Here is a 24,392-nt window from a genome sequence, read left to right as displayed (position 1 = left end):
TTGTAACAAATGTACCACTTTGGTGTTCCAAAAATTTAAGTTAGGAAATCCTATGTGAGGACAAGCAATATTTGAATATTTGATACAGATGCAAAATTAATAAAGATGTTTAGTCAATTCTTTAAAAAAAATTGTTATTAATGAATATGACCAGCCTGTAGGATGAAAATTATAAAATATTTGTAAAATTATTATTCTAAATACTAGTCATAATTGTTATATGATTTAATAACTCAAGGACTACTAAGTCAAAAACAATATTAAGGAAGGAAATGGAAAGTTAAGTTGATTTGGAACAAATATAGTGATTATTTGTAGCGATTTAAAAACAAGATAGAAAACAAAAATTGATAAGATCAAACAAAAACTATAAGAGAGAATATACAATCTTGGTTAATTTTATTGTTGTTTTATAGAAACACTCATAAGTAATTCTATAAAATACTTATCTAAAAATAAATATATTAAAACAATAATACCATCACCTGCGAGATACCACAAACCTATTAGAATGGCCCCAGTCCGGAACACTGAGCACTAAACCTGTTACTGACTACGTGGAGCAACAGAGCCCTCATTCTTGGCTGGTGCGAATGCAAAATGACGCTTCACTTTAGAACACAGTTTGGCGGTTTCTTACAAAGCTAAACATACTTTTACCATAGAATCCAGCAATCACACTCCTTATTTACTCAAAGGAGGTGAAAATTTATGTCCGCACAAAAACATACACAAGGTTGTTTATATCAGGTTTATTCATAATTGCCAAAACTTGGAAGCAATCAAGATGTCCCTCAGTAAGCAAATGGATGAATAAACAGTGGCACATCCAGACAAAGAAATACTATTCAGTGCTAAAAAGCAATGAGCTATCAAGCCATTAAAAATGACCATAGAGGACACTTACAAGCATATTAGTAAGTAAAAGAAGCCACTCTGAAAAGGCTGTATACTCTCAGATTTCAATCATATGACTTTCTGGAAAAAGGAAAAACTCTGGAGACAGTAAAGGGATCAGTATGGGTTCGCAGGGAGAGAAGGATGAATAGGGAAGCACAGAAGATTTTTAGGGCAGTGAAAAACTACTCTGTATAATGCTATAATGATGGACATATGCCATTATAAATCTGTCCAAACCTACGGAGTGTACAACATCAAGCATGAACCTAATGCAAACTATGGACTCTGGGTGATAATGATGTCAATGTAGGTTAATCTGTCATAACAAATGTACCCCCTTGGTGGGAAATGTTGATAATAGGGGAGGTTACGCATGTGTGGGAGATGGTGCGCACCACACCCATTAGGTGTGAATATACTCGTCCCCTCATCCCCACTCCCACCTGGCCAACACCTGATGAATGTTACTACTATATGGGCATGTAAGTGTTAATCAGTTAATACCAATTCGATGGTGAGTACATGTGGTACTTGTTTTTCCATTCTTGCGATACTTCACTTAGCAGAATGGGCTCCAACTCCCTCCAGGATGATACAAGACATCCTAGATCACCATTGATTTTTGTGGCTGAGTAGAACTCCATGGTATACATATACCACATTTTATTAAGCCACTTGTGTATCGATAGGCACTTGGATTGTTTTCACATTTTTGCAATCATGAATTGTGTTGCTCTAAACATTCTAGTGAAGATGTCTTTTTTATAGAATGTCTTTTTCCCTTTGTATAGATATCCAATAATGGGATTGCTGGGTCTTCTTTCAGCTCTTTAAGGTATTTCCATATTACTTTCTGCACAGATTGTACTAGTTTGCAGTCCCACGAGCAGTGTATGAGTGTTCCCATCTCTCCGCATCCAGGCCACTATTTGCTGTTTGGGGACTTTATCAAGTCCATTCTCATTGTAGATACGTGATATCTCATTATGGTTTTGATTTGCATTTCCCTGATGATTAGAGATGTTGAACATTTTTTCATGTTTGTTGGTCATTAGTCTGTTTTCTTCTGAAAAGTTTCTGTTCATGTCTTTTGCCCACTTTTTAATGGGGTTGTTTGATTTTTTTCTTGCTGATTTTCCTGAGTTCTATATAGATTCTAATTGCTCTTTATCAGATGTATAGCATGCAAATATTTTTTTCCCATTCTGTAGGTTGTCTATTTGCTTTCATGATAGTTTCTTTGGCTGTGCAGACACAGTTGTTATTGTTTTAATTTAACATTTTTGTGTGCCAACAATCTATTTGTCATTTTGACAGTATTATCACTTGGTAGAAATTCTGCAAAGGATTTTAGGGAGCATTTTCTTTAGATGTAGTTCACAGAATACAAATGAACATATTAAATATTTGGTGTTTCCTTTTCTAAAATATATCTTTACTTTTATAATGTTTTTATATAGTTTCTATTTTATCTATATTCTGTCAATTTATTCTCACATTAGAACACAATAATACATCCTAGATAACCAATATCAGGAGAAAATAAACAAGGACAACAACAACCTTAAAAACTTTCAACTGACTTAACATTTGTGAAAGATTATTTGGTTGATAAATAACAGTTTCCTGAGTATTAAAGAGCTTCCTACATTCACCACATGAATAGACAACTCAATGATCAAATGGCTGGTATTGGCATCAAAGTCAATAGTACATGCTAGATTTAAAAGCAAATTGGAAATATAAAATGTTTTATACAATGCAAAGTGACATGTATTTTACTAAGGCATATAAACGGTAGGCATTTTTTAACTGTGAAACAATTGTTTTTCTTATAAACGTGTCATATCATAAACCTTTAATGCCATAGAAAAATGTTTAAAATGTCATAAATTCCAGTATAAGGATTTATCACATTTCTTTCTTTTTCTTATATATACACTGACTTTAATGACTAGCAGGATAACAGAAGCTTCAAGTTGTCTACCAAAAATAAGTTATCGTCTCTGTAATAAGAGACATGCTATATACATTGATGTCCAACTACACAGCATGTACCAGACTCCTTTACAGTTAGATGTAGCCATATAACTAGATTATTACAATGGTGTGCATACAAAAATGATGTGTGCTACTTCCACTCTGGATTCTCAAATTCACACTCTCTTTTGCCTTCCTGTGAAATTAAGTACCAGTATGCCTACTTTAGACTTAGAGTAATAAATTACTATTTTTCTCTTACCATTACATTTTTGGCTTCTTTATTACAGCTGCTAGCATTCCCTGATGCTAATACAGAGAAACAAGTGTCTTATCCTAGTTCCGGCACACTTTCAAATTAGCTCAGGTAAAGATATGGCATCTTTCCTCAAAATATCACATACTCCTTCTCCACTGATTCTAGAACATGATAATTGGATTTGAAAACTAAAATCATCCTTCTGATATCAAGTCACATTATGTAAATTAAATATAACCAAAATAAGTTACCATTTTTCACTGTAGTAATCAGGACTTTCTCAGTTACGAGGGTTGGGATTCCAACTCAAATCAGTTGAAACAAGAAGTAAAAACTTTCTGTTTTTCTCTTTCTGTATTAGGCAATGTTGATGATCTACCTAAATCCAGTCCTAACCTCCATTTTTTACTATTGGCCCAGTTGTTCAAGTGTTCACATTTCCATGGCAAAATTATCAGAACAGGAAGAAAAACTCCAGCTCAAAAAAATAATGATAATGATAATGTAAAACTTACAAAGGATTTAAATACAGAATATGAAATTAACTCCAAAATACCAGTAAGAAAACCATAGGCAAAGACAAAATCAGAATGACCTATAAACACATAAATAATGTTCAAAATTATTATTAATAGTAAGCAAGGGATTCCAAATTCAATCACAAGGCCACTGAACAGTCACAAGTTTTGCAACAATCATAAAGCCTTAAAAATCAGTTGATTCTGACCATATGACACACCCAGAATTATCATAGCTACTGATGAAAGTGTACATTGCTGTAACAACTTTTGAATGCATACATTTGACCCAGTAATTCCACTTCTGTATGCACATATATATATATGAGAGAAATATTTGCAAATGCACACCAGAAGATAAGTAGGAATGATCATAGCAGCACTACTATGCCTGTTATCAAATAACCCAAATGCCCAAAGTCAAATGGATTGTGACATATGCTTATAATAGATACTATGAAGCATAAAAGGAAAAAGTGAAAGCCACATGCAACATGGGTGAATTTTATAAACATGGTATTCAGCAAAGAAAACATATAATTCATACCACAAAATTTGGTTACATAAAGTCCAAAACAGGCAAAACTAAACTATAGTAGTTAGGGTTACACACATAGATTTCAAAATTCTAAAAGAAAGAAAATTTTTCCCATTTTATGCAAACCAAAAACCAGGTAAAGGCAGGCAACCATCTAGTATTGGGGAAAAAAATCCTGGGCATCACTGTCTCCATGATCGCAGCTTTTTCACCTACCCGAGATTATATGTAAGGGCAGTAACTATGATAATTAATTTATTATAGTTCATGTCATTTTTTTTACCATGTGCTATAATAAAAAGTCTGTTATTTTGTGAAACAAATACCAAGACATACATGAGTGAGTGCTATATTTTTTCACAAAGCTTCCTACATTCATTATTCTCAAGCAAATGGAAATGATAATTGGTATTTGAAATGAACTAAAATGACTAGATACTTTACAGATACAGTCATTATCATCTCAAAATCTTTTAAAGTTTCCTACCAATGATGTTAATTTGACGGCTTTGCTAATGCTGAAATGAAAAGATTTTTTTACGACTTTTCATAGAAATGGCATATAATGCTGTACAGAGAGAGCAACTAAGAATCATGTTTGTTGGTAACCTCAAGGAGATCTGAGGTGCTAGATGACCTAATATTTAAAATTTTTAAAACATTTCTTTTATTGAAAATATTTGCAAAGCTCATGGCTACCTGGAACTCAATAAAGAGTTCGGTTTGTCAAACATTTTAATTTGAGCATCACATAAGCACGGTCTTCTGTACTCACTAGGACACTAATAACATTATGTGATCTTTACTTCTGCATTCTCCACGTTAACGAACCAAGTGGCTTCTTGGAGTAATAAAATCTGTGGATTGTCATTTTTAAGATAATAGCTTTGTCACTGTTAAGCCACTATCATAGGTAACACATGTTCTTCTATGATGACAATCGATTGATTACATGAAGAGAGGCCTTTTTTTCTCCTGTCTTTTCCATAAATCTTTGCGACTACACACATACAGGCAAACACAAAAGTAGGGCAAGGTGTGTTGCTCATAGTAGCAATACATCTGACTTCACTTGTGTCTCTCTCATTACCTAGAACCAAGGCCCATAGTTTATGTCTGGAATCTTCCTATTCCAAATCCTTCCTTTCCTTATCCTCACATTTGTCAGTCACTGTCTATGAGGGTAACGGTGTGCCTGTTTCACCACTGGGAACTTTATATTTAGTGGCATATGGACTGGATGTTGTTGATTCCAAATCTCAGAAAATTTGCTATATAAAAATAAAAAAAAAATTACCATGGAAATAACCTGTGAAAGCACTTTAAGCTTTACTTTAGGCTGAAAAAAAAAGTCAGAATGTGGTATTCTTTCTTTGGTGTCAGATTTTATAGAGAAAAACATATATAGAAAGAAAAATTACTAAAAGTTATGTTTTTTTTTTTCTTGGTGAGCTAAGAAAATAAAAAGTCTCAGAGGTTTCTTCTCTCTCCCCTGCCTCAGTTTTCTCCTGTCAAATTTTATAATAAAATCAATCACAAAAATAAAAACGAGCATATCTTCCGTTTCTTCTGATTCTTGAGAAAAGAAATAACTAAACTTTACGTGGTGCTTTGAGAATTATTTTGCCCATATAATTTCTTTGATATTTAAGGGAAATAAATATGCTAAAATCGTACTCTGAGATGAGATGGTTTATAGTATCACAGAAATTGACTTAATTTGATTTTAGAGCTTTTTCAAGGGAGCTTAGACACCAAAAGGATTCCACCAATCAGAAGGAATAAAGGCTTTGATCCCAAGAACAAGAAGATACACAGGCTGTTTTGCCCCATTTCTCTTCTGCTATTCAATCAGAATTATTAGATTTTCTACTTGTACACCTTCATTTTCCTATATGTCCCCACAGTCTACTTTATTTTTCTTTAAAAAATATTTTAAAAATTTCCTTTCTCTTTCATTTCACATAGGTACTACTTGAAAAAAATTCCAAAAAATCATACATTAGACTCAAATTTAAAAGTTCATGTATTTTTCTTTGTTATTATAAGAAAACAAAAATACTTCTTTAAAAGCACTACTTTGATGCACAATTGATTTTTCTTTTCTTATATAATGTATGGCTTGTTTATAAACTTCATGGTATGAGAGCTCATTCCAAAACTGACCTTTAATTCTGGCATTCTGTTAGTAATCTTTTGCTTGCAAAAATGAACATTTTCATTTTCAATCACTTGTATTTTAATGTACTCTTCAGCCACATTTTTCTTTTGGAGCTTAATAGTGCACTCAGGCTTGCCATTAGCCTGAGAATGGCAGAAAGGATACATGATACAAAATTTAGGATACTCCAAATGCATTTCACCTGTGGGCAAAATTGTTGCTGAATATATTTTGTGACAGGAATGGCATACATTTTCCTTAGTGAAAGACTTTTGCACTGAAAGTATATTATTTTTCACTTGTATACATTTCTTCCCTAAAAATTGAGTGATTCATTATGCTGTATTTTCAATTACAATAAATAGTCTACAGATATTAAATTTGCTTAAGGATATACTACAATTAAGGCATAAAGACTTAACTAATCAGGCATGGTTCACATCCAAAACAGAAACATAAATAGCAGATTTTGGAACTACAGAATGCATTTTAAATATTTTGATACAATGTTTGCATATTTTTAAAGGAATATCATATTCATTTAAAACATTTAATCATGGACCTGTTAAAGAGAAATCGTTGTCTATTATATTGAAAGGATATCTCTAAAAGAAAGCTTTATTGATATAGCAAGAAAATAATTTCTTTTCCAAAAATTATAAAGCATACTGTATAATTTTATATATATAGTCTCAATTACTATAGTTTAGATGTTCAAATTCTTTCAAAATTATTAAATAAAGATGTTCCTTATGAGTTTGCTATAATAAAATTATATTACTAAACTATTAACCTTGAAAAATGTGCCATGAACTTGCCCTCTACAAAAAAGAGGAGCCATAGCCCTTTTCTGTCATAGAATACTTAAAGATTCTTAAAGATGTTCTAGAAAACACATTATTAGGCTACATTCTGTGAGGTCTAAGGGTAATTCCTCAGGATTTCCTTGGGAGAACAAACCCCGTTCAATTAAAATTTATGACTTTATGCTTTATATTTAAGACTATACACAAAGAAATTTTTGTTTTCTGTGAATATCTTGTGGGAATACAAATGTAGCATATAGAACTGATGGTTGAGTTAAGACAGATGTACAAATGCACGCCACCATGCACACACACATATATGTATGTGTGTATCATGTTTGTGATACTAAAAAATGTTTTATACTATTAGGAAAGTAAAATTTAAAAGATATCCATATGTATAAATCATTCAAATATGTCTTCTGAATGACCAGATGGACTCTACAGTGTACACAGAAAGACAAATGATTCATTCGAAACATCAAAATCAACAAATTTCTGAACAAAGCCAAAATAAACTCTAAATTTTTAAAAAATCTTAAAAGTTTCAAGATGTCTTCCTCATCTGGATCTCATTGCTCAGAAAACTCAGAGCTATTCAGAAAATAATAAGAGGCAGGAGATCAGGGTTCTAATTGTCATTTTACCATTATTTCACTTTGTCACTTAAAACAAATCAATTAACTTACCAAAATCTTAGGCATTGCCTCTTTAAAATTACAAAATAAATTAGATGGTTTCTATAATTTCCGCTAGCTCTAATAGTCTATGATTCTGATTACATTTTGGCTTGAGACCAAAAATCTTTAGAGCAGGATGAGAGGCTACTGCTTAATGATGCTATGACCTTTATTAATGATATTCCCACAAACTGAAGAGGGGCAAAATCTTGAAGGCAGAAGAATAAATAGCTTACAGTTACCCCAGAGAGCTGCATGGTTCATTTTCTCATTTCATTCAGGGCTCTTTTGAAATATTCCTTCATCAAAAAGGCCTTTCCTGAATGCCTCATATAACCACCTACCCATCATTCTCTGCACATTGTCATATTTTAGTTTTCTTTCTGCACTGTTTGTCACAAGATAGTTCACATTTTGGATGTTTATAATCCCCTACTAATAAAAACCCCATGACATCAGTTTGTTTTTTTTTTTGCTTTGTTTTGTTTTTAATTCATAGGGGTGCTTCTAGTAGAATGATGTCTAGCATACAGATGGTGCCCAATGGAGTTTGTTGACTGAATGACTGATGCTTTCAACATTCAGTAGATCCATATGACTAGATCACAGACATATGCTGACCCTAGGTAGAGGAAAATGAGTTTGGAAATGTAAGCTGGAACATGGTTATAGAGCGGTTGTCCTAACATTTAAGGCAGGGTTATCCAACAGAACCTTCTATGATGATAGTAATATTCTACATCAGTCCAATTCTACAGCTGTCCAATTCAGTAGTCACTAGCCACATGTGGCTTTTGAGTATTTGAAAATAGGCTGCTGTGACTTAGAAATTCAATTTCTTTTATTTATTTTTAATTAAGTTTACATCTAAATTTAACACATTGACTGCCACACTAGAAAAAAAATTTTTTTCCTTGGTGCCATGGTGTTTTGCTATGAAAATAGAATAAAAATTCAAAAACAAAACAATCTTTTCTAATTTAATAAAAATTTTGTGTTTTTTTATTGTTTTCTGTGTGTGAGTTACCTGCAACTTGAAAAACAGTTCACATGGCTCCCAAGGGGAAGAGATGTGTGAGTTACACATGCTTCGGAGGCCCTGGGCTTAACACTAGCATGAGTTAAATATTACTCATGTGCCAGTTAATGTGTTAAATAGCCAAATATAACTACATATGGCTAGTGTAGGCTGTATTGAACTGTGCAGTTTCTAAGGAATTCAAAACTTACTTCAAAAGCAATGGAAAGACATGAGAGGCTCTGTAGTGGCAAAAATAATGTGATAAGAACTATATTTTTGAAAAGTGATACTGAAAGCAATGTTTAGAATGAATTGGAGTTGAGAGAAACTGGAAAGCTAAATGGCCAGATAGAAACTTGAAAAATCTGGATGTTAGGAACTGAGGACCTGAACTAGGGCAGTGATGTTATGAATAGAAGGAGTAGAAGTGATTGGGATACATCACAGAGGCAAAATCAATAGGACTTATGTGTTTTTATTTTACTATGATCCTATGTTTGTTGCTAACAGATAGATAACAATACCACTAACAAAAGAACCCAAGTAGTGGGGCAAAACCAAGCTAGTGTCAATAGAAATTCACTGATTAAAAATTCAGCAACATCATTATGTTCACCATAAATATGTATAATTATTATGTGTCAATTAAAAAATTAAATAAAGAAAAATATAATTCAGCTCATTTTGAATAATTTGTAAATTCAGGTGTATAAATCTCAGTTATAATCCCCAAAAATGGAAGCATTAATTTAAAAAAAAATAAAAAGCTTTCTTTACTTTCCAGTTTGGTCAAACAACAAGTCACAGGAACATCTGTAACCAATTCAAAATTGACATTAAATTGGGCCTGTTTCTAAGGCATAACATCATATGTGTATGTTTGTGTTTGTTTATATAAAAATATGTATAAACACACATGCACACACAATTTGAAAAACAACTGAAGATGGTATCAAGTCCACTGTGTTTCTCTTTCTTACAGAAAACCACCTGGGATAAGCAGGAACATGCTCTTTTTTTTAATGGGGGGAAATACATTTTTATTTTAAATTTACTTTTAAACAGTGAAACCCTTTCTATCACAACACAAGGAAGACTTCTCCCATATTGGCAACTGTTTTTATATGGTTGGCAGGTTTCAATGGGTCTGAACATGAATAAAATCCAGCTACTTCACAGGATGAAAAGCTCATGAACTTCCGCTTTTAAAAATTAAGTGGAAAATAACTGTCAGATGCAAGAAAGCCAAAGGGTGATTTAATATTTCATCAACAAAGAAGCCTTGACCCTTATTTGCACTATTAAAATCTTAATATAACAAAGTCATATAATGGGACAGTTAGAATTTAAAAGCAAATAAAATTCCTTGGCAGACTTGAGGATTTTTGCCATCTGTATCTTAAAGTAGGAGGAAACATAGTCTGTGTTCAGGCTCTGTAATAAGCATATTAAAGTCAAAGGTGCAGCTATATATCCCAAAGTAAGTAAAAAAGAAAAAAAAATGCCTGCAGGGCTCATGTTCTGAATAAAACTGTCTATATTTTGAGAAATTCTACTCTCTACAGATTTCTGCTAATGATTACAACAGCAGGAGATAGAGCCAATGAGACTCCAAGTAAATTGAAAAGCATGAATTTAAGAGAACATTCCAACACCCAGTAAAATGATATAGACTTACTCGGATTTCAATCTATATAACTAGTAGGACATATATTTAGACCATAACTATACATCCTTAAAGCATCACTCATTTGAGAGATTGACACATAAAGGCCACCCTCTATTGTTCTTCTTATGAAAAAGATGTGGTTATAATTATAAACAATAGTAATCATTTTATAGAAGCCTATATGTACCAGGATTTCAAATCTAAAACTGCTGAAAATTTTCAAAATGATAAATGATAATATTAATAAAAAGAAAGTATAGGTAGGAATATGTATAAAAGATGGCTTACTTCTTAATGGTAAATACTAGTCTGACAGGATAAGTATTATTTTGAATACTCAAATTTTCACTAAAATTCATTATCATATGGATATTATAATTTCTAATAATTAACTATAATAAAGTGTTCATGGCCCTATACTAGGATGCCAAGGGGGTTGGAAAAATCTTACCACTGTGACCATATTTATCCAAAAGTTCTGTATTAATCCAGATACTTTAAAATTTTTTCTCAAAAATCTTACCTGTTCATTACAATATTTTCACCTCTTTGTAAATAGAGTCAATATGCCCATTTTTTTTTTTGTACTTTCCTAGCCCATCTCATAACTTCACAGATAACTAGTTTGGAGCTAATGGAAGAGTGTGGAATCATTGAATCTGCTTTTAAAAAATAACTTCTGCGACAGAAGGTTGTAGCTTGCCTATTATAAACAAAGTTTTAAAGTAATGAAATGTATATATTCTAACACTATTATTAGCTTCACTGGAAATAAATATCTTCCTATGAATAAACTTTCAAAAAGATAATCACAGTCAAATGGTGTTGAGACAAGTAGTAATAAACTTCCCTGATGATCTTTTTTTTCTTTTCTTTGCCATACTCTCCTTATCTCACCCATCTAGTATATATACTAAAAAGCAAACAAGGAAGAAACAAAGTCTACTTACCTAAGCAAGTTGTCCTACAAAGACTCCCTATGCCTCACCACAAAATTCCCTAAATAGAAAGAAAATACATTACATTTAGCTAACATGTAAAATAACAGAAATAACTTTCAAAAGGACCATAAAAGCAAACAATTATACTTGAATCTGGATAAGGGAAAAATGTTCACAGGGAGAAATTTGGATGTAGTTTAAATTAGAGCAGGGCTCTTTCATTTATTTTAGAATTGGTGATATAATTCAAAATAAGTGACTTTGTCACTCTAAAGTTTGAAATTATATTTAAGAGGAGACATCAAAGGAAATGAAAAAAGTCAGAGTTCAGTTTATTTTTTAGCCCTTAACTTCCTAGCTTGCCCTTGAGTATGTTATTTAATGTCTCTGAGTGTCATAGGCTTCAATAAAATTATCATAGTTATATGTTTATCATAGTTATAAATTATCATAGCTATATATATAGCTAAGGCCCACTATTATAAATCTAAAATGAAGAAAATTAGCAAATTAAGCTGGCCACCAAGTTAACTTGAAAAAACAATGCATGATAATCATACGACGCACATTAAAGGAACAGAATTGCTCCTACCAAACACGACTTGATTACAACCTGAATATATTACCATTTCTAAAAAAGGAATGTATCAGTCAGAAAAGGGTTTAGTTGGTGATAGATGGCCAAAAAAGAAAAATTACAAGTAGAAACATTGGTACCAAAGGGTAGAAAAGATTTTTTTAAAGTACTAAAAAGAAAAAGATAAATAAAATTGACTAAATTTTAAAATAGAGAACTTCTGCTCATCGAAACACACAATAAAAGCAAGCAAACATAACTATTACATGAGAGATAATATTTATAGTACTTGTGATCAACAACAAATTCCTATCTACAATTATACCATAAGAAGAAAGACAAATAACAAGAATAGGCAATCAAGTTGAAAAATGGGAAAAACAGTTGAACTGGCAAAAAAGTTTATGTAAGTACAAATCTGATAAATTTATGAAAATATATACAATTTAATTGGTAATTAGGGAGATTTAAATTAAAACCACCATGGAACATACTGCACATCTATGAAATTATCAAATAACTAAAATTTTAGCCAATATCATTTGCTATGAAATATGTAAGAATAATGGGAACTTGCATAAACTGCTGATGAGAGGCATACTGCTACAACTGCTTTGAAAAACTATTTATCATCAACTAGTGAGCATATTTCTTACATAAGACTATGCAGTTATACTGGGACAGATATCCAAAAATGTTCATAGAATATGTTTGTGATAGCCAAAAATAGAATGTAACACATCCAAGCAACAAAAGCAAAATGTATTGTTAAGTTGTAGAGAAAAAAAACTACAGCCACCCTCAATGATATATATGATTATTAAGTATAACACAAAATGCCCAAATATACAAAACTATATTATTTTACTATATGAGAGGTAAAATTTTGAAGAAAAGCAAGGCAGTAACTCCCATGACGTCAGGACAATTCCAGTGAACAGGAATGAAATGAACCTAAAGGAAAACAGTGTAGTTCAGAAGTGCTGGGAATGTTTTATGTGTTGAAATGGCTGGTGACTACACAGGTGTTCACATTATAATTTTCAATCATGTTATATATTATGTATTATATGTTTTTGCACTTTTGTTGTATTTTACAATTTAAAAACATGTAGGGAGTTGGATAGTGGTCCACCAAAAGATAGTCCACCTGGAACATCAGAATGCAATCTTATTTGGAATAATGGTTTCTGCAGATGAAATTAAGATAAGAATCTCTGGATGAGATCATCCTGGACTAAGGTGAGTCCTAAATCAAATGACAAGTTTCTTTATAAGAGACAGAAAAAGCCTGAGAAACAGGGAAGAAGGCCATGTGAAGATGGAAATAGAGACTGGAGTTATGCTGTCACATGCCAAGGAAAACCTTGAGCCACAGAAGTTGGAAGAGGCAAGCAACGATCTTGCCCAGAAACTTTGGAGGGAACTCATACCTTGATTTTGGACTATTGGTGTTCACCACAGTGAAAAAATAAGCTTTTGTTTTTCATTTTTTAAGCCACCAAATTTGTGGTTAATTTGTAAAAGCCATCCTGGGAGACTAATACATGCATTTAGCAGACAATATTGTACAGTGAGTTCTTTAGATTTTGCTATGTGGAGTTGGCTTCAGTTACAATTCTGAGTCAACTATTTACAAGCCTTGAACAATTCATAATACCTTTTAACCTCAGTTCTGTCATTTGTAAAATGAGAATAATGTTATTAACCTCAAAGTGTTGCAGGAAAAGGTAAATAAAAGCATTAAAAGACTTCAATACACTAGCACATATTGAGGGCCCCAATAATTACATATATGTACATTTTCTCCCAACAAAGAGTCACAAATAATGGACTGTTCTTCAGGTAAGACCATCATATAAGGAGATGAATTTTAGATTAGATAATTTTAGCTGAAAATTGTAAATAAATAAAATTAGCTGAATTTGTAAAAGATTGAATTAAAGTAACTTGCCTTAGTCTCATTTCAGAACACCAAGCAACTGGTCCCAGCAGGGGCTTAACTACATGAAGTAGGGAGATTTCTCCAGTCACACAGATCTTTAACATTCTGGTCTCTGTTAGTCATTTACCACTGTATTTAAATAGATAACTGCTACTGTGCATCAGTCTTGCACTGTTGGTTTCAAGAAATGATAACAAGAGAAAAAGAAATAATCTCAATATATTCAAAGAATCAGGTTCTTAAGCCAAAATCTGGGTCACGAAAAATCCTTAATGAAGAACTTTTGGGAAAAAAATGACTGGCCAGTCCCCAAGATGAAACCAGATGCCTTTTCTATTCTGTAAACCTAGTTGAAACTCTGGTAGTATAATAGCATGGATCCAAAGAATAAAGTCACAAAAAAATGTAGAAGTCCATTGTATCTTTTTCATATTAACAAAATTAATTCTAATAAAAACATTACCCTAGTTGTTATAATTTTACTTTATTTTAAATTTTAAATGAGAGACCAAGCAAAATCATAAAGAATAAAATGTAAAACCTAAACTCCAGTTCCTTTTTATTATGCAACTTTTATAGTTAAATGAACATTAGAAATATGAAATCTACTAATTAATGAATTAGTAAATGTGATGATGATAATCATTTTCTCTCTTTCTGGATTTTGTTTCCTCCTTTTCTCCCATTACCCCTTCTTTCCAAGGCCTTCTCCCCACCATCACCTCATTCTCCCCCTTCTCTCCTGTCTTGGCCCCTCCTCTCATACTCCCACACTAGCACTGAGAACTCCTCACCCCTAGAAGCACACAGTTTCAGGGCCTGAGCAGAAGGCTAAGACTGGGCCACCCTCTCTGCTGTGGCTCACACATACAAGGAGTCCACAGAGTCTAACAGTAACTATACTCAAGAGATTCTAAAATCAGGAAAAAATAAACTAAGAGGAGAATCTTAGAGGTAAACATCAAACCGTGGTCATGCCAGGAAAAGAGCCAAGTCCAATTCTAAGTTGAAGTTGGTGCGCAGTGCGGTGAGACCTTCACACCATTTGGTCATGGGCCACTAGAAGCACAGGATATAAATCGATTGCACATCAGTGGCCTCTCTGGCAAGGAGGAGAAAAAATCCTCAAAAGAAGTCTCTGAAATGGAAGACAAGAACAAAAACAAAGTCTCAAGAAAGATGCTGTCTGAAGACCCCAGCCAAGAATACACCAGACTTCACTGGAATTTCTTGTAAATTCCATGAAATTCTTGTAAATACACTGAAAAAGAACCCAATGGACAGAGTAATGCTGCTAAGGTTAAAACACGAGTTTCTGAAATTTATTAATAACAATAAGCAGTTTAAGAAACTCCCTAAGATGACCTCCTTTCACCAAAGACTATTACACTGGGTAGCTGCTGATTCAGGGATGGACCACAATATTGATCAAACTGAAAAATCTATCATCATCAACAAAACCATGAACAAAAAGGTTCCCAAACAGAGGTTCTCAGGATACATACAGGATGAGAGGAATACAGAATTTCCACAGAGATTCATTTTCAAGAGAGACGATCCAGTCCAGACTGAGATTATAACCAGATTGGCCAGATTTCTAAATGACATCAGGAGGAAGCTCCAAGGGCTAAGCTGCCTTTAAAGCAGCCAAAAAGCAGCAGAGATGTGAATTTGAATACCTGAAGCCACAGCTTTGAATAAGGTGACACCCTGTCATCAAAGCCGGCAGCTTTGGTGGAATCTCTATCCTCAACTGGTGAAAGCATTGGGAGCAGTAAAGGTGGCAGTGCAGGAAGGATCTCCAGGCCAGGTATGGTGCTAGTTAGTTGCTCCAGAAACGTGCAACCAGGTCACCTCATCCATGTCTGTCCAGGACCTTCTCCCCTGTACTGAGCAGCAGCAGCAACTTCCTGCCCCCCACCCATGTTTCAGCAATAGCCACCTTGAATATTCACAAGATCTCACAGGCAAATGACTTCAGCAGCTCCTTTAGAAAGTGAAGCCTTAACAGTCAAGATTCACCTGAAGCTGCTGACCCATCCTCAGCCCTGTTGCAGGCCCCACTTATCTCTCAACATCCTCAGCAGACAAGCTCCATCATGGCACAGCCCTCTCAGCTCCAGCTGTTCCATCTCTAGCCTTATCAGAAAGTTCTGCCATTCCAGGGCTACATGCAGCCCCCTCAACAGATCCATATTTATTACTAATCCCTAGGATAATAGCCTAATTACAACCAGCAAAATGGATCTCTCTCTCTCTCTCTCTCTCTCTCTCTCTCTCTCTCTCACCCCAGAGCCTACAGCTTCCATATGGTCAGCAGCTGCCTTAGTCACCCCAGAAGCCTAGTTCACAGCCTACGATGCCTAAGCAGGAGCAAGAGGCTTACCAAGGTTTGACTGGGGTCCAGCAGCCCCAGATTCAGGGCCTGGAGATTCACTATGCTCCACTGCCTTCTTACCAAGTCCCAGTGGATAATGACTTGCAAAGTGCAGACCAGCCACCTTTCCAGCAACCCATGCTAGTCTATGTGAGCTAGTCTGTACAAGAGTGCCTCCCAGCAGGAAGGCATACCAGTATACTACAGCATGATCCCACTTGCTCTCAGTATGAGCCTTTTGTGGGGATTCTGCCTCAGTCTCCCTCTCCCTCTATCCACCAGAAATGTCACAGCAGTACTAAGGAATGCCACCTTCTGGACCAGGTGTGGAGGTTAAGCAGCTGAATGTCTCTAATAGACATCAGCGCGCTCCTTTTCCCAGAACCTATCCACAGTCCAGTGAAGTCACTATAAATATTACAATATGGACCAGCAGCGGGCAGAAGGCTGGAGGCTGGAGTCTTGTACAATCCTCACAGCCCCCCAGGCCAAAACATAAATGAGCAGTAGACCCATCACATCTCCTTCTAGTCAGTACCCATCACCCTCACAAAGGGTGACAAGAGTCACATCCTTAGCAACTTCTACACAGATCTCGGTCTGCTCATTCAACACAGTTGCCCCAGGCTGGGGGTCTAACAGAGGGTGATGGGCTATCCTCTCTCTTGGGCCAGTCCATCTGTCCTCCCTTGCTCTGTGGCCAGTCAACTTACATGGTACACCAGGGACAGACTGGACTGAAGCATTGAAAGTGGGACAAGAGACAAGTGCTGAAATCTGCCTACACTGACCTGGGACGGCAGACATTTGATCTAATTTCCTGGTAAAACTGTTTTGAAATTTGTTACCATTAAAAAGGTTTTTTCCCATTCCATTAAAAGCTTACTTATATATTCTTCATTCAAACTAACACCATCTATTCACTTTCACTGAGCTCCTTAACTTACTAACTAAAAAAATAAATAACTAAAAAATAGATGGTAGTAAATTAGATGTAGAGTTAAGAATAAAGATTGAGATTCTGAGTTGATGAGTTGAGACAGGAGCCTAGGTGTAATTCTCAGCTCTAGAATTTAGCAGCTCTGTGTCTTAATTTAGGTTATTTAACCTTTCAGGCCTAAGTTTTTGCACTTATGAAGATGATAATAATACCCACAGCAAAGGGTTAGTGCACATAAAATCATTCAGTCTAGAGAATCACCACATAGCATCACTTAATAAATATTAATTGATTAGCAGCCTCAGCACGTCTTCTATTTCTGACTCACCTCTTTCTGGTTTCACTTTATTCTCCCACAAACCCTAAACTTCTGAGCTATTGTCCTGTCTCTCTCATTTTGCATCCAAGCTTCTTGAAGGATTTGTGTCTACTTCTCTTTAGTTTGTCATCTGCATTCATTGCTCAACCTACAAAAACATGATTTAAAAATAAGGCTTTAACATACTTAGTTTGATTCATATATTAATACATCTACATTTCAAAATGCAATCTATGTGCCAGTGAATTTATAAGTGGCAAGTGCATACTCCTTCCTCCATTCCCTTATTTTTATTTAAATATATAATGCCAGGTTTTAGCCTGTCAAATTAACACAGAGAATAAAAGACTACATTCCCAGGGCTTCTCTGTAGCTTGGTGAGATACACCTAAATCTGGCCAAAGAGATGAAAACAGAATGGTGCTAGAGGGTGGCTAAGTCTCTTTATAAGGAAAGAGAAATGCCTTCTTCCTTTCTTCCTCCATTTTGCTACTGGAGATGATACTGTCATGAAGTATTTACATCAGAAATTTTGATCTCAAGGGAGGAGTTCCAAACCATGGTATGCAGAGTGGAAGGAGCACAGATAACTGTGTAGAGCTCAAATCAGCTTAAATGCCTTCCACTAGGCTCTTTCTCCTAGAGTGAAATAAATTTCTACTTTGCTTAAGCACCTGCGATATGGCAGTATTCTGTTCTGTGTAGTTAAGCTAATTTGATCCGTTCTATATTTTTGACCCAAACATCTCTGATGAGCTTCAGTCTTATATGACAGGATGTTATTTAATATTTCAAAAGATCTCCAAGATTAACCTGTCTGAAACCAAATTCAACATTTGTCTCTCCCAAACTATTCTTTCTTATATTTTATATCTCGATTAACAATGCCAGTATCTGCCCACCAATTCAAAACTAGATGCTTCAACTCTCATTTGTAATATAAAATGGCCAAAAATACTAACACCAAATAACTTCTGAATTCATTTCCTTCTTGAGTGTTAGCACCATTGCAATAGTATGTTCTTCTTATCTCTATCTCGATTACAGCAATTTAATGGTACATAACAATATGCTTATTGAATTTTATACATTTGAGTAGGACATTTTATGATACTGGTCAATGATATTAATATTTTGATAGGCAACAGCAATGTCTAAAATGCCTGTACAATAACAGTGGCAATTATTCTAGCAATAGGCTAAACATAGATTGCAATACTACTGATAGGCTATCTCATCCATTAACATTTTTTAATATTTGGAATTGAGTACTACAGAAAATCAATTAAATGCTCTGATATGTTTAGTCATATTTCTTTATTGACTAAGAAATTCAATCAGTACATAAATATATTCATTTTCAATCAATTTTATCCCAGCGGAGGAAAGACCAGATTTGAATTACATAGCTAGCCAGTAATCATTTCCTCACAAGAACATTTTGCTATCTCTGCTAATGCAAAGTGTCACTAATGTGGTATCACTAAAACAAAATAATAAAATTTTTGCATTACAGAATAGTTTTACAAAATTGAAGTTGCATTATTTGAGTTCTGGTTGAACATAGTTTTTCTCTGTTGCCTCTCCAAACAGCATTCAAGTGACAAGTGAATGACTGCAAAACACACATACACACACACTCACACACATGCACACACACAAATACAAGAGAAGAATAAAATACCACAGATTAGATATGTCAGGAAAGTTTTTGGTAAAAGGATGGATACATGGTAACTGACACAGTATAATGAAGAAAGCCAATGCTAAAGTGACCTCAAGGGAAAAACAACAGAAAGCAAGCCAAAACCCTCCTTGAAGATCACCGAATTACTCAGAAGTTGGAGCTACTGAGAAATTGTAAAGAACTACCAAAGCAGGTGGAATAAGACTGAAAATTGGGGGATTTGTTGAAAGACAGGATAGATGATTTCTTTGATCTTTTTTAACTTTCCTACCAATCCTAAAAGTACCTCTCTCTCCTCAGCACATTGACTTTATGGAGATACGAAGCAAAAGAGGCTTTTAAACTTGGGTCACCAGCCATAGCTGACAGGAGTAGAGGGAAATCGGGAGCCAAATAAAAACAAGAAGATTCACATGAAAGTCTGCATAGTCAAAAATGGAATTCCCCAACCTATTTTCTATGCATACCTGCAGGGAGGATCAGAAGATTCTGCTCTATGAAAATTAGTTGAGAATAAATTAATGCTAGCCAGTGATACTGAAGAAGTCTCAACTGAGTGAATCCCCTTACTATGAGCTACACCCACCATTTGCAAGCCTATCCATGCACACTGAGCATCCAATCCACTTTTTTACTCTGAGCACTAAATCAACATTTTAGTTCAGCATTTAAAACTGAATGGATGGTGAATAAGCAGCACATATAAAGCAATCCTCTAAATGAAAAACAGAGAAAAAAATCAATAAACAGAAAATAGGATCTTGGAAGAAAGAGGAGAAATATAAAAGGGTAATAATTCAAAACAAAATATTATTTTTTAGAGATATAAAATAAGATAATGCATCCATAAAATCACAATGAGATTATTAAAAAAGTAAATCCAGAGTAAAAGAAAGAACTCTTAGGAATTAAATACTGTGTATGATAACAGACATAAAAATATGGATATAAAAGGGTTGGAAGATCAAATTGAGAATAAATTTTAGAAACCACAAAAATCTCTGGCCGGGCGCGGTGGCTCACGCCTGTAATCCTAGCTCTCTGGGAGGCCGAGGTGGGCAGATGGCTCGAGGTCAGGAGTTCAAAACCAGCCTGAGCAAGAGTGAGACCCCGTCTCTACTATAAATACAAAGAAATTAAATGGCCAACTGATATATATATAAAAAATTAGCCGGGCATCGTGGCACATGCCTGGAGTCCCAGCTACTCGGGAGGCTGAGGCAGCAGGATCGCTTGAGCCCAGGAGTTTGAGGTTGCTGTGAGCTAGGCTGACGCACGGCACTCACTCTAGCCTGGACAACAAAGCGAGACTCTGTCTCAAAAAAAAAAAAAAATCTCTAAGAGATGGAAAATAGACAAAAAAAAGGTAAAAAAAATTAAGGCACTTATTTAATTTTTAAAAACTTCAAGGAAAAAAATCAAAGTAAATTAAAAAAAGGAAATTATCAAAGAAAAAAATCAAAATATTTCCAAAGTCTGAAATATATTTATTTTTCAGAATGCAAAAAGGACTGCTGAGTACTCAGCCTAGTGAAATGTCTTTTTTTTGTTTTCTGTTTTCTGAGTGAGTAGCACACAGATTGTATCCTTTTGAAATTTTAGAAGATAAAAGATAAAGAGATGATCCTAAAATCTTTTGGAGAGATAACCAAGCACCACAGTTCACATTACACAGACCTGAATTTAGAATCAGAATACCATAAGATTTTTCAAGAGAAATCCTGGAAGCCTGACGCAATGGGATAACTTCAATATCTGGAAGAATATTAATTTCTAAACTAGAATTCTATTTTCAGCCAAATAGATTGTTCAATAATACTTTCCAAAATTGTAGAATCTCAAGTGTAATTCACATGATCCCTTTCTCATACATTTCTGGAGGACATGTTTATCTATAATTAAGGAATAATCTAAAAGGAAGATAAGTGAAAGACTGAACACAAGAGAAAGGTAAAAGGAATGTCTGAGAGGATGGTGCAGAGAAGTTCAGGACTGGCAGCTGTGTAGCTGACCTAGAAATCAGTTGTTGCAGAATGGGATAAGAAGCTGGCAGGGGAAAAAAAAGAACCCAGAAGATTACCTGATCTATTTGTACTGAGAGGATTTTATAGTGTTTCTGGAGTGTTGGAGTGACAGATATATACAATTAAACATATGATAAAACAAGTTATTAACTCCAGATAAAAAGAGTTGCACAATTTTATTAATCCTCTCATTTGATGGGCACTTGGGTTGTTTCCACATCTTTGCAATTGTGAATTGTGCTGCTGTAAACATTCGAATGCAGATGTCTTTATTATAGAATGTCTTTTTTTTTTCCTTTGGGTAGATGCCTAGTAGTCGGATTGCTGAATCAAATGGTATTTCTATTTTTAGCTCTTTGAGATGTCTCCAAATTACTTTCTACAGGGGTTGTACTAATTTGTAGTCCCACTGCCAGCATTTGTTGTTTGGGGACTTTTAGATAAAGGCTATTCTCACTGGAGTTAGGTGATATATCTCATTGTGGTTTTGATTTGCATTTCCCTAATGATTAGAGATGTTGAGCACTTTTTTTTTTGTATGTTTGCTGGCCATTATTCTGTCTTCTTTTGAGAAGTTTCTGTTCACGTATACCATGAACAGAAAAAGACATTCTATAAAAAAGACATCTGCACTAGAATGTTTATAGGAGCACAATTCACAATGGCAAAGATGTGGAAACAACCCAAGTGCCCATAAATACATGAGTGGATTAATAAAATGTGGTATATGTATACTATGGAGTTCTACTCAGCCACAAAAAACAATGGTGAACTAACACCTCTTATATTATGCTGGATAGAGCTTGAGCCCATCCTTCGAAGTAAGGTATGACAAGAATAAAAAAACCAGCACCACATGTACTCGCCATCAAATTGTTACTGATCAACACTAAGGTGCTCACATGGTAGTAATATTCACTGGGTCCCAGTCAGGTGGGAAGGGGGTGGTGGGGTGAGTAAACTCACAACTAATGGATGCAGAGCACACTGTATGGGGGAAGGGCACACCTGTAGTCCTGGCTTGGGCAAGGCAAAGGCATTATATGTAACCAAAATGTTTGTGCCCCAATAATATTCTGAAAAAAAAAATCAGTTGCACAAGAAAGCAACTATATTCAAAGTATACTATTTAGCTCAGATAAAAGTAAATTTACATACTCATAATCATGTAAACACTGAATAATGTTTTAACCAAAATTTATAATAAAACTCTATTGGGATGATGCAGGTTAAAGTAGCATGTTTTTAAATGTATGAATAGATAGTTAAAAGAGCTCCTACTCTGGGACATTTACAGATATATTCTAAAATAGAAAAATCAAGAAATAGAAATACCAATATACTATTTAGATATGTAGATACAAATATCAGAATAAACAGCTTACACAGTTGAAAGTTCTTGCCTCTAGAAACTGGGCATCTTAAATAGGGAAGGTAGGAGAAATAGATCTCTGTTTTTGCACATTGTACTATTTGATTAAAATTGTAAGTTTTTACACTGAAAAAATTAAATTTAAAAGCATGCTTTAAAAACTGCAATAATTTGAAACATGTTAAGATATAAAACAATCAAATATTTCTTAGGAGGATAAATGATATAATTAGTGAGTAAGTTGTAACTGTAAAATAAAGTGACTGAAAAAATAACATTTTGAATATTCTCAGCTATTTTTAAAACTTTGAAACTTGCTGATCTTTCAGTGTGTATACTTTTCCCATTTCATTTTCACACTATTTATTTGTTCAACATATCTTCTTTTTCACTGTTAAAAAAAAGTTCAGTACCAGACTCAAATTTTCAGAAATTCTAAATTAATGAAGTGTGAATTAATGTATGATACATGCTAGACAGCAAAACAGCAAATACTGGCATAAAGTCTACCTTTGAATCAACCTCAACTGAAATGTACTAAAACAGATAATAATCTCTATAAAAGTCCAATATTTATAACTCAACAAAGTCACTAGATGAAAAAATGTCTCCATCATCTATCTAAAGTTGACAAAACACATAAACAAAAATGCTCTCTATGCTATTAATTATGCATTATCAGACTTCAATTCTGCAATTTATATTCCCACTGCCATGTGTTAATTTTAAGAGGTACTCTTTGCTTTTTTACTAAAGTGAGAGAGAAATGAAAACATTATGGTATTGGCCTGGTATAATGCATTTGTAAAGGTGAAACCTTAAAGTGAAATGAAATGGGACACAGGAAATCAAATGAGCTAAAGGATTTAACTATAACCATGGAATAAAAGGTTATTCAGTTTTGCAAATTCATAGTCTCTGACGAGTCTAATTAATGAATAAAATTCTTGTTTCTTTTACAATAGACCTTTAAAGTATTTCTACTCAGCAGCCTCAAAATGATTTCACTAGGAGGTACTGGAGTTATTGAACTGAAATGGCAGCTGCTCTTTTTCTTAGTTTTTCTTCGTTTTATCAAAGGATTGGTAACTTACCTTTGACTTAACACATTTCTCCATTGGCAACTCCCCTCTGCTTTGTTTCTCCCCAGAAAGTTTAATCTAATTTAGAGTATTCAAAGGGGAAAGATTAGGTTCTTTTTAGAAGTAATTAAAAGTATGATGCCTTTTATTCACTGGCTTCTAAATTAGGGCATGCCTTTCAAAGAAATATTAAGCTGAAATAGGTAAAGTTCATCTTAATAAATACAATTATCTGGGGAAGGAAGCATCCATATGTAAACCAATCTCTCCATACTATGGCTTAGCAATATCCACAGGAAAGAAAGATTAAGCAGTTCTCAAACTGCATTTTGAACTGTTCGCTGGATGTCAACATATTAAATCCCTTACTCTAAAAGATCAGTGGGATATATTTTTGTATTTGAATACTTCTTTATTGTAAAAATATATTCAGTGCCTTTCTGGCAACAAAATTGGGTTGCTATTGACTCTAGATTTGACCACAGAGTTACAGTTTTCAATAAAATATTACTTAGACGAAAGTTTATAGTCTGGAATTTTTTGGTGAGTCATTTTTAAGTGAATAAAACTAAACCAAATAAGAAGAAATGTAAATG

Source organism: Microcebus murinus, chromosome 15, assembly GCF_040939455.1.
Source record: "Microcebus murinus isolate Inina chromosome 15, M.murinus_Inina_mat1.0, whole genome shotgun sequence".
Taxonomy (NCBI): domain Eukaryota; kingdom Metazoa; phylum Chordata; class Mammalia; order Primates; family Cheirogaleidae; genus Microcebus; species Microcebus murinus.
The sequence above is the reverse complement of the archived record's forward strand: the minus strand, read 5'-3'. Positions refer to the sequence as shown.